Genomic DNA, 13433 nt, shown 5'->3' with positions numbered 1-13433 from the left:
CGGGCTAAGAGAGGTGGAGACAGGCTTTGTGCAATGCTGCCTTGTCCCCCTGCTCAGAGGCAGATGTGACTTAATAGGAAGAATCCTAAAGGCCTTCAGATGCTGTAGAGAAGATTCATGTTTGATGAGATAGCCTGGATGACATGAAAGTTGTTGTTTTTTTCCAGAGAAAAGGAAAGAGACATAACATTCCCCCTACCCGCCCAAGCATCAGCTTCCTCTTCTGAACTGGTTGCTGTGGAGATTAAAAACTGTACACAGCACATTGCACACAGGCGATACGAGGTTGTTAGAATCTCATTACCATTGACAATGGCTAATTATAGATGTGAACATCTAAATGTGTCTGAAGGGGACAGAGAAGTTTGGTGAGGATAACTTACAATCTTTCCATCTTTTGTTTTGTTTTGTTTTGTTTTAGAGAGGGTCTCGCAATGTTGCCCAGGCTGGAGTGCAGTGGCACAATCTTGGCTTACTGCAGCCTCCACCTCTCAGGTTCAAATAATTCTCAAATCTCAGCCTCCCAAGTAGCTGGCATTATAGGAATGTGACACCACGCCCAGCTTATTTTTGTATTTTTAGTAGAGACAGGGTTTCACCATGTTGGCCAGGCTGGTCTCGAACTCCTGACCTCACATGGTCCACCCCCCCCGCCCCCCGGTCCTCCCAAAGTGCTGGGATTACAGGCATGAGCCACCTCGCCCAGCCTTGTTTTGTTTTGTTTTTTAGAGACAGCATCTTGCTCTGTCCTTCAAGCTAAAGTGCAGTGGCTTGAACATGGCTAACTGCAGCCTCAACCTCCTGGGCTCAGGTGATCCTCCTGCCTCAGCCTCCTGAGTAGCTGGGATGACAGGTGTGCACCTCTATGCTCAGCTAGTTCTTACAATTTCTGTAGAGACCAGGTTTCATTATGTTGCCCAGGCTGGAATTTTCGTATTTTTTGTCACAAAGCCTCACTATGTTGCCCAGGCTGGTTTCAAACTCCTGGCTTCAAGCAGTCCTCCCACCTTGGCCTCCCAAAGGATCTTGTGCTGAGATTACAGGCGTGATCCTCCATGCCCAGCCCCTCCATCTTTTTATATTGTGTAATTATAATACAGAGTAGTTTGAGCTTGGTGATGAGAAAGCTTTCCTTTCGCCTTCCTGCCACTCCTTGTTTGTATACTTTATTTTCAAAGGCCATTAACATGTTGATAGCCACTGAGCTGCTGTTTTTGCTTTATTGTTCCCTTGACCACACACCAACCATGACTCCCAATTAACATTCCTAGTGGAATCCAAGCCTCTAGGCCTGACAGTCCAGGCCCTCCACCAGCCTGCCTCACCCTATCCTCATTTCATCTCCTGCAACCTGGCTCCGGTAAGTGCTCTTCCGTAGTCAGACTGGGCTGTTTATTTTTTTCTGCAATGAACTTGTAAATCCCTGCCTTTGGCTCTGTGCTTGAAATAGCTTCCGCTTTCTCATTACCGAGTCTACGTCCTGCGTTTAAGTGCAGCTCTGGAACCAGACGACATAAGTGTGTCATCCCGACTCTACCGCCAGCTATTTATGAGCCCTCAGGCAAGTTACTGAACCTTCCTGTGACTTTACTTCTTTACCTCTAAAACAGAGGTCATAATAGTATACCTACATTCTAGACTTATTTTGAAGCTTAAAGAGGTAATTTAGGGGCCGGGCGCGGTGGCTCATGCCTATAATCCCAGCACTTTGTGAGACCAAGGGGCAGATCACCTGAGGTCAGGAGTTCGAGATCAGCCTGGCCAATATGGCAAAACCCCGTCTCTACTAAAAATACAAAAATTAGCTGGGCGTGGTGGCAGGTGCCTGTAATCCCAGCTACTGGGGAGGCTGGGACAGGAGAATCACTTGAACCCCGGAGGTGAAGGTTGCAGTGAGCCGAGATTGCGCCACTGCACTCCAGCCTTGGTGACAGAGCGAGATTCCATCTCAAAACAAAACCAAAGAAAACAAACAAACAAAAAAAAACAAGTGTTGACAAGAATGTGGAGAAATTGGAACCTTCATAAATTGCTGGTGAGAATGTAAAATTGTGCAGTCACTTTGGAAAACAGTCTGGCAATTCCTAAATAATTTGAGCATAGAGTTACTATATGACCCAGCACTTCCGTTCCTAGGTATATACCCAAGGGAATTGAAAGCATATGTCTCCACATAAATGTGCACATTAATGTTCATAGTGGCATTATTCATAATAGCCAGAAAGTGGAAACCAGCTTAATGTTTATCACTGATGAATGGAGAAACACAATATAGTACTAAATATTCACATAATGGAATATTATTTAGACACAAAAGGAATGTAGTACAATTGTCCCTCAGTATCCACAGGGGATTCGTTTCAGGACCCCTGAGGATATCAAAATTCGGGGATGCTTAAGTTCCTTATATAAAATGATGTAGTATTTGCATATTACTTTAAATCATCTAGATTATCGGCCGGGCGCGATTATCGGCCGGGCGCGGTGGCTCACGCTTGTAATCCCAGCACTCTGGGAGGCCGAGGCGGGCGGATCACGAGGTCAGGAGATAGAGACCACGGTGAAACCCTGTCTCTACTAAAAATACAAAAAAAATTAGCCGGGCGTGGTGGCGGGCGCCTGTAGTCCCAGCTACTTGGAGAGGCTGAGGCAGGAGAATGGCGTGAACCCGGGAGGTGGAGCTTGCAGTGAGCCGAGATCGCGCCACTGCACTCCAGCCTGGGTGACAGAGCGAGACTGCGTCTCAAAAAAAAAAAAAATAAAATAAAATAAAAAAAAAAATAAATCATCTAGATTATCTATAATGTTGAATATGATGTAAATAGTTGTTTTTTTTTTGTTTTTTTTTTTTTTTGAGATGGAGTCTCGCTCTTTTGCCCAGGCTGGAGTGCAATGGCACGATCTCAGCTGACTGCAACCTTTGCCTCCCAGGTTCAAGGGATTCTCCTGCCTCAGCCTCCTGAGTAGCTGGGATTACAGGCATGGACCACCATGCCCGGCTAATTTTTGTATTTTTAGTAGAGACGGGGTTTCTTTTTTTTTGAGACGGAGTCTCGCTGTCTCCCAGGCTGGAGTTCAGTGGCGCAATCTCGGCTCACTGCAAGCCCCGCCTCCTGGGTTCTAGCCATTCTCCCGCCTCAGCCTCCCGGATAGCTGGGACTACAGGCGCCCACCACCACGCCCGGCTAAGTTTTTGTATTTTTAGCAGAGACAGGGTTTCACCATGTTAGCCAGGATGGTCTCGATCTCCTGACCTTGTGATCTGCCCGCCTCAGCCTCCCAAAGTGCTGGGATTACAGGCGTGAGCCACCACGCCTGGCCCTGTGACGGGGTTTCACCATGTTGGTCAGGCTGGTCCTGAACTCCTGACCTTGTGATCTGCCTGCCTCAGCCTCCCAAAGTGCTGGGATTACAGGCGTGAGCCACCACGCCCGACCAATAGTTGTATTTTTTTGGAGACGGAGTCTCGCTTTGTCACCTAGGCTGGAGTGCAGTGGCGTGCAACTGGCTCACGGCAACCTCTGCCTCTCGGGTTCAAGCAATTCTTCTGCCTCAGCCTCCCAAGTAGCTGGGATTACAGGCGCCCACCACCACGCCGGGCTAATTTTTTGTATTTTAGTAGAGACGGGGTTTCACCGTGTTGCCCAGGCTGGAGATAGTTGTTATATTGTTTAGGAAATAATGACAAGAAAAAAAGTCTATACATGCTATTCAGTACAGACACAAATTTTTTCCCCAATTTTTTCAATCTGCGGTTGGTTGAATCTACGGATGTGAAACCTACAGATACAGAGGTCTGACTGCACTTACTCATTCTACAACATGAATGAAGAAAACATTATGCTCAATGAAAGAGTCAGTCACAAAGGACTGCATATGGTATGATTCCACTCACAGGCATCCCTCCTTTTACTGTGCTTGGCTTTATTGTGCCTCACAGATATTGTGATTTTTACAAATTGAACGTTTGTGGTACCCCTGTGTCGGGCTAGTCTGTTGGTGCCATTTTTTTTTTCAAACAGATTGTGCTTACTTCACGTTTCTGTGTCACATTTTGGTAATCTTCACAGTGTCTAAATTTTTTTCATTATTATTAAAAGTAATGGCCAAAACAACAATTACTTTTGCACCAACCTAATATGATTATCTGTTCTGGTGATCTGTGATCAGAGATCTTTGATGTTTCTATTTTAATTGTTTTGGGGCACCCATGAAAGATGGCGAACTTAATGGATAAATGTGTGTTCTTTTTCTTTTCTTTTTTTTTTTTTTGGAGACAGAATCTCTCTCTGTAGCGAAGTACAATGGCATGATCTCGGCTTACTGCAACCTCCACCTCCCAAGTTCAAGCGATTCTCCTGCCTCAGCCCCCTGAGTAGCTGAGATTACAGGCACGTACCACCACACCCAGCTAATTTATGTATTTTTAGTAGAGGTGGGGTTTTGCCATGTTGGTCTCGAACTCCTGCCCTCAAGTGATCCACCCACCTCCCAAAGTGCTGGGATTACAGGCATGAACAACCATGCCCGGCCCCCACCCCTCCAGCTTTTCTTTTTTTTTTGAGACAGAGTCTCACTTTGTCACCAGGCTGGAATGTAGTGGTGAAATCTCAGCTCACTGCAGCTTCAAACTCCTGGGCTCAAACAATCCTCCCACCTCAGTGCCCCATGTAGCTAGGATTGCAGGTGTGTGCCACCACACCCAGCTAATTTTTGTATTTTTAGTAGAGATGGCGACTCGCCATGTTGGCCAGGCTGGTCTCGAACTCCTGAGCTGAAGCGATCCACCCACCTTGGCCTCCCAGAGTTCTGGGATTCCACGCAGGCATGAACCACTGCACTCAGCCCTGCTGTCAGAGGGCTTCGTACCAGGGCAACTCCATCTCGAATAGGTGCTGGTTAACCTGAGGCTGAAACCTGCGAGGCTACATCTCCAGTAAGTTAAGGTATTCTTAGTCACAGAATGAGATAGGAGGTCGCTGTAAAGACCCTGCTGATCAAACGGGTTGCAGTAACGAAGCCAACCAAAACCCACCAAAACCAAGATGGCAAAGAGAGTGATCTCCAGCCGTCCTCACTGCTACACTCCCACCAGTGCCATGACAGTTTACAAATGCTGTGGCAACATCAGGAAGTTACCCTATATAGTCTCAAAGGGGAGGCATAAATAATCCACCCTTTGTTTAGCATATATCATCAAGAAATAACCATAAAAAATGGGCAACCAGCAACCCTTGGGGCTGCTCTGTCTTTGGAGTAGCCATTCTTTTATTTCTTTACTTTCTTAAACTTGCTTTCACTTTATGGACTTGCCCTGATTTCTTTCTTGCATGAGATCCAAGAACCCTCTCTCGGGATCTGAATTGTGATCCCTTTCCAGTATCACTACTAGAGGGTTTTGAGTGGAAGATTGAAATGACCTGACTTTTTTTTTTTTTTTTTTTTTTGAGACGGAGTCTCGCTCTGTCGCCCAGGTTGGAGTGCAGTGGCGCAATCTCGGCTCACTGCAAGCTCCGCCTCCCGGGTTCACGCCATTCTCCTGCCTCAGCCTCTCCGAGTAGCTGGGACTACAGGCGCCCGCCACCACGCCCGGCTAATTTTTTTTTTGTATTTTTAGTAGAGACGGGGTTTCACTGTGGTCTCGATCTCCTGACCTCGTGATCCGCCCGCCTCGGCCTCCCAAAGTGCTGGGATTACAAGCGTGAGCCACCGCGCCCGGCCTTTTTTCTTTTTTTTTTTTAAAGAATCACTCTGGCTTTTCTGTTGAGAATAGACCAAAGGAAGCAAGGAGGGATAAGGAGGTTAGTTCAAAGACCTTTGCAACGAAAGAGTTAAGGACATGCCACCCCCAAATATGCCAGTTTGGCATACTGATTATTTCAACCTGAAGGTACTTGAGAGACTGTCATTGCAGGAAGAGCTAGCTCACTGTTTCACAGTGGGCAGGGTCTATGCAAACCTGCGGCCGAGGAAGCTGAGAGGCAGAAGAAAGAGGCTGACACATCCAGTTTCTTAGGAGGAAACGTTTACTAGGGACTTAGAACAGAAGCCATGTCTGCATCTCAGGAAGCAGTGAGACAAGATGGTGGATCCCTGCACTGTTACCCCTCAAACCCACGGCTTATATACCCCAGGAGAGGAGTGATTCAAAGGGACGTGGAGAACTTAAGTATGATAACATCAAGGCCGGGCAGGATTTACAGTCAGTACGTGCTCTTACACAAGGAACAATAGATAAACTGGAAGTCTTAGAAGACTTCCTGGAACTGGGGTTAATCAGAAACCAACATGGATTAGCATTCAGAATGGAGTTGCTTTGCCCTCCCCACTGGCGTGTCCATTCCTACCTTTAGGAAGCCATAAAAATTCCTTTGAGAAAGATGCCTTCCCTTTTTTTTTTCTTTTTTGAGACATAGTCTTGCTCTGTCGTCCAGGCTGGAGTGCAGTGGCGCAATCTCGGCTCACTGCAACCTCCACCTCCCGGGTTGCAGTGAGGCAACCCGGGTTCAAGCAATTCTCTAGCCTCAGCCTCCCGAATAGCAGGGATTACAGGCGCGTGCCACCACGCATGACTAATTTTTGTATTTTTAGTAGAGACGGGGTTTTACCATGTTGGCCAGGCTGGTCTCGAACTCCTGACCTCAGGTGTGATCTAGCCGCCTCCGCCTCCCAAAGTGCTGAGATTACAGGCATGGGCCACCGCGCCCGGCCGATGCCTTCCTTTAGTAGAAAGAGAAAATAACCCTTATCTCCAGAGACTGGGAATTGATGCTACAATGGACCTATACAGATAAACTTACTAAACGAACACTTACCTTTTACTAGCTTTGCACTTCACTGATACAGGAGTTTAGAAGAAATCACTTAGACAGATATTAGGAGTATGGGAGTCCTCAGTAAGGCTTTTCTTTTTCATGAAAAGCAGCCCCAAATCATTTTCTAACAAAGAGCATCCTGTAAAGTCGAGCTGCAGACATAGAGAAGCAAGCTGGGAGCCTGCACGAGTGAACGCCGGGAGGAACTTCGGAGTACACGTTCCAGTTGGAGGCTCCATCTTCCCTTCCCTCTGTCAGCCACGTGTACTGTAAGGAGCAGACAAAATGGCGCCGATCCACTAGAACGTCTATTTCCGTAATAAGATTAGGGTGGGGTCACCAGGCTTCCCCCGCGCACTATGTACACGTCATACCGGATCGAACCAATCTGTGAGCCGTCTGTAGATCAGACACCGCCTCCTCAGACCTGACTATAAAACTCGGCGCCTCCACTCCCTGCTGGTCCTTTCCGCTCGCAGATCCATTTCTCTGTAGAGTAAGCTGTTTCTCTTTCCCTTCTCTTCTGCCTATTAAACCTCTGCTCCTACACTCCTTGTGTGTGTCCGTGTCCTAAATTTTCCCGGCCCCTGACGACAAACCCCAGGTTTATACCCTAGACAGTGTAGCCGCTTCATCACCATATATCTCCTAGTGATTCCTCCACAATTTACTGCCCCGGTCCAAATCTCTTTGTCTTATCATTTCTTCATAAATTTATCATTTCTTTGTCTAAAAGGTATAAAAGCTTTCTGTTCTGGCCATTTTCTTCAGGTCGTCGCCCCTTTCATCTTGTGAGAGGCTTCATGTGCAAGTAAAAATAACACTTGTACGCTTTTCTGTTAATCTGGTTTATGTTCATTTAGTTCTCAGACTTAGCCTTAGACGATCCCAAGGGAGTAGAGGAGAATTTATCCTCCCATCAGCAACAATCCAGGCTACAGATGATGGTGATTTATATTAGAGGAAAGCAATGCAGGTGGTGAAAAGTGGTCAGATTCTGCGTAGACTGTTGTGGATTTGCTAGTGGGTTAGTTGTGGAGTGTGCACGTGTGTTTGAGAATGTGTTATAGATTATACCAAACCTTTCTTAAGCTTTAAGCCTGAACTATTTATTACCAGTGATAAGTATTTCCATCATATCTTACAACTAAAGATATGTGCCAGGCCGGGCGCGGTGGCTCACGCCTGTAATCCCAGCACTTTGGGAGGCCGAGGCCGGCGGATTGCCTGAGCTCAGGAGTTCGAAACCAGCCTGGGCAACACGGTGAACTCTCGTCTCTGCTAAAATACAAAAAATGAGCCGGCCTTGGTGGCATGTGCCCGTAGTCCCAGCTACTCAGGAGCCTGAGGCAGGAGAATCACTTGAACCCAGGAGGCAGAGGTTGCAGTGAGCCGAGATCGTGCCACTGCACTCCAGCCTGGGCTACAGAGCGAGACTCTGTCTCAAAAAATAAAAGTTCCAGTGTGTAGTAACACTGTGGGTGAGAATCTTTGCTCTTGATATATAACTGTTTAAGTTTCAGTTTTGTTTTTGCCTTTACCATTTTAGCTGAAACACACTTGGCCGATGTTAAGCTAAATTATCAGTAGATGGCACCACAGTCTTAGTTAGCTGAAGATTTCTGGGTTTTGCAGGGAGTGGGGATTCCCTTTTGTAGCCAACTGGTCTTATATAGTAGTGTCAGTTGTCGGATGTTTAGGTGTGACTCAGCGACCTGTGCTTACAAGTTTGCCTGGTTACTAACAGGGAGCAACAAGTGCAAACTGCAGATAAGGAACTGAAAAAAGGAAACACACAAATTTACACAGACACGGTACCATAGATTTGTTGCAAGGGCAGTTTGGTAGAGAGAAGCTAGAAGGAAGCTGAAGCTCCAGAAAACCCAAAACTACAAACTTCCTTCAAAAGTCTAGGGAGAGGCCGGGTGCGGTGGCTCAGGCCTGTAATCCCAGCACTTTGGGAGGCCGAAGTGGGTGGATCACTTGAGGCCAGAAGTTTGAGACCAGCCTGGCCAACATGGTGAAACCTGTCTCTACTAAAAATACAAAAAATTAGCTGGGTGTGGTGGTGGGTGCCTGTAATCCCAGCTATTTGGGAGGCTGAGGTGGGAGAATCACTTGAACCTGGGAGGCAGAGGTTGCAGTGAGCTGAGATAGCACTACTGCACTCCATCCTGGGTGACAGAGTGAAACTCTGTCTCAAAAAAAATAAAAAAAAGAAGACAGATAATAGCAAGTGTTGGCTAGGATGTGGAGCAATTGGAAATCTCATACAATGGTGGTGGAAATGTAAAATGACACAACTATTTTGTTTTATTTTATTTTATTTCTGAGACAGAGTCTCACCCTGTCGTCCAGGCTGGAGTGCAGTTTCGTGATCTCGGCTCACTGCAACCTCTGCCTCCCGGATTCAAGTGATTCTCCTGTCTCCGCCTCCTGAGTAATTGGGATTACAGGCACACGCCACCATGTCTGACTAATTTTTGTATTTTTAGTAGAGACGGGGTTTCACCATGTTGGCCAGGCTGTTCTCGAACTCCTGACCCTCAGGTGATCCTCCCACCTTGGCCTCCCAAAGTGCTGGGATTACAGGCATGAGCCACGATGCCCAGCAGGCACAACCATTTTAGAAAAAGTTTGCAGTTAATCATATACCTACCATATGATCTAGCCATTGCACTCCTAGGTATTTATGCAAAGGAAAGAAAGCGTAAGTCTGTACAAAGACTTGTATACAAATGTTCAAAACAGCTTTATTTGTAATAGTAAAAGAAGGAAAGAACTCAAATGTCCATCAACAGGTAAATGGATAAACATGGGAGCTTATCTACACATACAATGAAACGCTACTTAGCAATATAAAGGAGTGAATTATTGATGCAGGAAACATGGATGAATAAAAATAATTACGAGTGAAAGAAATAAGGCAAAAACGGTATAAACTCTATACAATTGCATGCATATGAAAATCTAGAAAAAACAAAGTAATCTGTAGCAACAGAAAGCCAAGAATCGTTGTGGTAGAAGGGAGAAGGACTGGACGGGTGCCGTGGCTCACGCCTGTAAACCCAGCACTTCAGGAGGCTGAGGCGGACAGATCACTTGAGGTCAAGAGTTAGAGACCAGCCTGGCTAACATGGTGAAACGCTGTCTCTACTAAAAATACAAAAATTAGTCAGGTGTGGTGGTGTGCGCCTGTAGTCTCAGCTACTCGGGAGGCTGAGGCATGAGAATTGCTTGAACCCGGGAGAAGGTTGCAGTGAGCCAAGACCGCGCCACTGCACTCCAGCCTGGGCAACAGAGTGAGACTCTGTCTCATGAAACAAACAAACAAACAAACAAAAGAAAAAAAGATAAAAAAAAAAAAAAAGTGGGGGAAGAACTGGAGGGAGGAATTACACAGGAGCACTGAATATATTCACTATCTTGATTTTGGTGATGGTTTCATGAGTATATACTGTAAAGGAACATAAAAACTCTCAAAACCCCCAAACTCATTATGCCAAAGGGAAAGTTAAGCCTGCTTACTTTACAACCTTGTGTCAAAGCACTATACATTAGCCAGATCCCTACAAAAGGAAAAGGTGTCAGGCATTTCCAGATGACTGCCCTCACAAATCGCTCATAAGAAAATTCTTTCCTGGCTCCTAAACCTTTCAAGGTGTATAATAAACCCTCCCATAAACAAGGACATGTCAACTGTCACTTTAAGTCTGCGATTTAAGTCTCACTTCTTGTCCAGGAACCTGAAGTCTGGTAAATTTCACACTGACTGTGTCAATTATAAGCCTTATCTTCCCAAGTGCAAAAACAAAGATGAGATCCATTATTCTTCTGCCTATCCTGAGAAGTCTGAATAATGAATTCTTCCTTTACTCCCTATTTTCGAATGTTTGCCTTATCTCATGTATAGCATAGATTTACTGGGCACTAATTAAAATCTCACCAGAATGTCATCATTTGCCTCACTGCCTAACTCCCTTTTCCTGCATGTCTTTTCTCGTAAAGAAATGTGTAAATACCGAGTCTCCCGAAGTCTTTCCCAAGGAGCACAGGCCACAGACTCATGTTTCTGTGACTCAGGGTTTTCCTGGGCACACCTTTAAGCTCTGGCTCAATAAACCTGGATTGATTGAGATTCTTGCCTCAGTCTCTCATTTGGGTTGACAATACGTATGTCAGGACATTAGATTGTACTCTGTAAACATGCAAAGTTGCCCATGTGAAACTATGTCAAATATACCTCAATAAAGCTGTTAAAAGTAAATTTTTAAAATGAGATACTGATATGTAATGTTTGTTATTTTACTCATGTATTTGCCTTTTCTTTCATTTAACAGAATTTATTGAGTGTCTGTGCCAGAGGCTAAAAGAGGAATGAGATGGTCTGCTTTCAGGTCTAGGCAGTGACAGTTCTGCTTGATATGCTTGTTGTACATGCCCATAGGAAGCTAAGAAAATAGGAAGATTAGTGTGTAGGCTGGCGTGTTGGGGAAGGCTTTTCAGACGACCTTAACGTTGAGCTGAGTTCTGAAGGACGAGTAGGCGGTTTGGACAGTGAGGAGCGGTTAGGGGTGGGAGGTAGTGGCAGCTTTCTGTCTTCAACAAGGCCTAGGGATGAGAGAACAAGGTGCTGTGGGAGGAAAACAAATTGCAGCAGAGAGGGGAGAAGAGGAGTGTTTTGAAAAGAGGCAGGATAGGTTAAGTCGGGACTGATCAGCATGGCCCCAGAAAGCTGTGGTCGGGAATCTGGCTGTACCATTGAAGGTCTGGGGAGCTAGAGCAGGTTTTAAGCAAGCGAGAACACAGATAGCCTGCTGATGACCAGCACAGGCCAATCGAGTGGAGCAAGAGAAACGATCTTGCCCTTAGATTAGCTAGCATTACGGTTAAACGAGTGTATTTAGTCTCCAAGTCCTGCTAATAGCTCATCCTTAATCATTTTCAAATGTTCCAATTCTTTCCATCCCTATTGCAGTTACCTTAGTTCTGCCTCCATTACTGTTTGCTTGGATTACCATAATATCCTCCAATGGCGGTTTCCTTGTCTTCAGTCTTGTCCCTCCTTTAACTCTTTGCTACCTGCAGCATAAAACATTTTTCTAAAATTCAAGTCTGATCCTCTCACCTTTAACTGAAAACCTGATCTGCTGCCCATCAACACTATCTCTGTATTTCTAATAATGATCATCACCGTAATAGCACACTTAGCAAGCATTTACTACATGCCAGGAACTGCGCTAAACAAGATGTGCTTTTATCTTATTAAATCTTCCTAAAACATTATTATTATCATCATCATTATTTTACAGATGAAGAAACTGATTATTAAGAAGGTTTAGTAATGTGTCCAAGATCATACAGCTAATAAGTGTAATTGAATAACTTGTTGAAAACCCAAAAAACCCTTAAAGACAAAGTTGGGTAGGGAATAGAATTTTTTACTTGCACCTGCAAGAGGGACCAATTATTAGAGAACTGGCTTTGTAAACAAAAATGTAGGCCAGGTATTTAAAGTAAAAAAATCACAAGGATAGACAACAGCTCAAATTGTTATGAGTCACAAGTCTGCTTGGATGTATGTGGGTCAATTTTGTTAAAATCTAGAAGGTCCTTTCTATTGAGAAACTACAACGCATCAACACCAAACAACAGAAAAGAAAATCCATATATCCCTGTTTTTCATGCTTTATCTGGGACTACAGGAAGGGTAGGCCTTTTCTAGACTATGGAATCTAAGTTTCAGAAAAAAACCATTTAAGCTGCAATATAAAGAATAGTCTTGGCCGGTCGCAGTGGCTCACACCTGTAATCCCAGCACTTTGGGAGGCCGAGGTGGGCGGATCACGAGGTCAAAAGTTCGACACCAGCATGACCAACATGGTGAAACCCCCGTCTGTACTAAAAATACAAAAATTAGCTGGGTGTGGTGGCGGGCGCCTATAATCCCAGCCACTGGGGAAGCTGAGGCAGGAGAATGGCGTGAACCCGGGAGGCGGAGCTTGCAGTGAGCCAAGATTGCGCCACTGCACTCCAGCCTGGGCGACAGAGCGAGACTCCGTCTCAAAAAAAAAAGAAAAAAGCAGCTCATAAGTGGATGAATGCAGTTCATAAACACATTATATCAGTTATTACACAGGAAATCTAGGGCAGAATACCGTGAAATGCAAGGTGTATAGCTTATCAACAAGAATATACCAAATACACCATTCAACTAAGAAGGAAATCATAAGGCTGCATCTGGGGCTGTTGACTGGAAGCACAAAGTTTCCTTTCCTTGTAGCAGTTCCTAAAGATTCCAGTTTACATGGAAAGACAGAAAGCTGTCACACCCATGGCAGGAGCGCAGAACCCAAGCGACAAATTCTAATTTTGAACAGGCAGGTGCCAGTGCATTTCTCAAACTGCAAACTAAAATGCAGAAACACGATTTTCCTGTTTCTTAGTTTTGGACTATTTTTCCCCCTCTAGCACGCCAGAGCAGGTTTTAATTGTTTTCAGGTGAGATGGTGAGTTAACTTTGAGTGTTGAGTTGGGCCAGTGGGATGTGGGTCCAGTTGAAAGGTGGATATATGTAGATCCAGACTCGAGTGATATAGGCTGCAAATAAATTGATAG

General features: G+C 45.2%; 1 pseudogene; it reads right to left on the bottom strand.

The window, feature by feature from the left end:
- LOC129483144 (stathmin-like) overlaps window positions 1–13433 on the bottom strand; it is a 211625-nt pseudogene that overhangs the window by 130967 nt on the left and 67225 nt on the right.

Source organism: Symphalangus syndactylus, chromosome 5, assembly GCF_028878055.3.
Source record: "Symphalangus syndactylus isolate Jambi chromosome 5, NHGRI_mSymSyn1-v2.1_pri, whole genome shotgun sequence".
NCBI classification, from domain to species: Eukaryota; Metazoa; Chordata; class Mammalia; order Primates; family Hylobatidae; genus Symphalangus; species Symphalangus syndactylus.
Note: the sequence above shows the minus strand (reverse complement) of the source record. Positions and strands in the feature narration are given on the sequence as shown.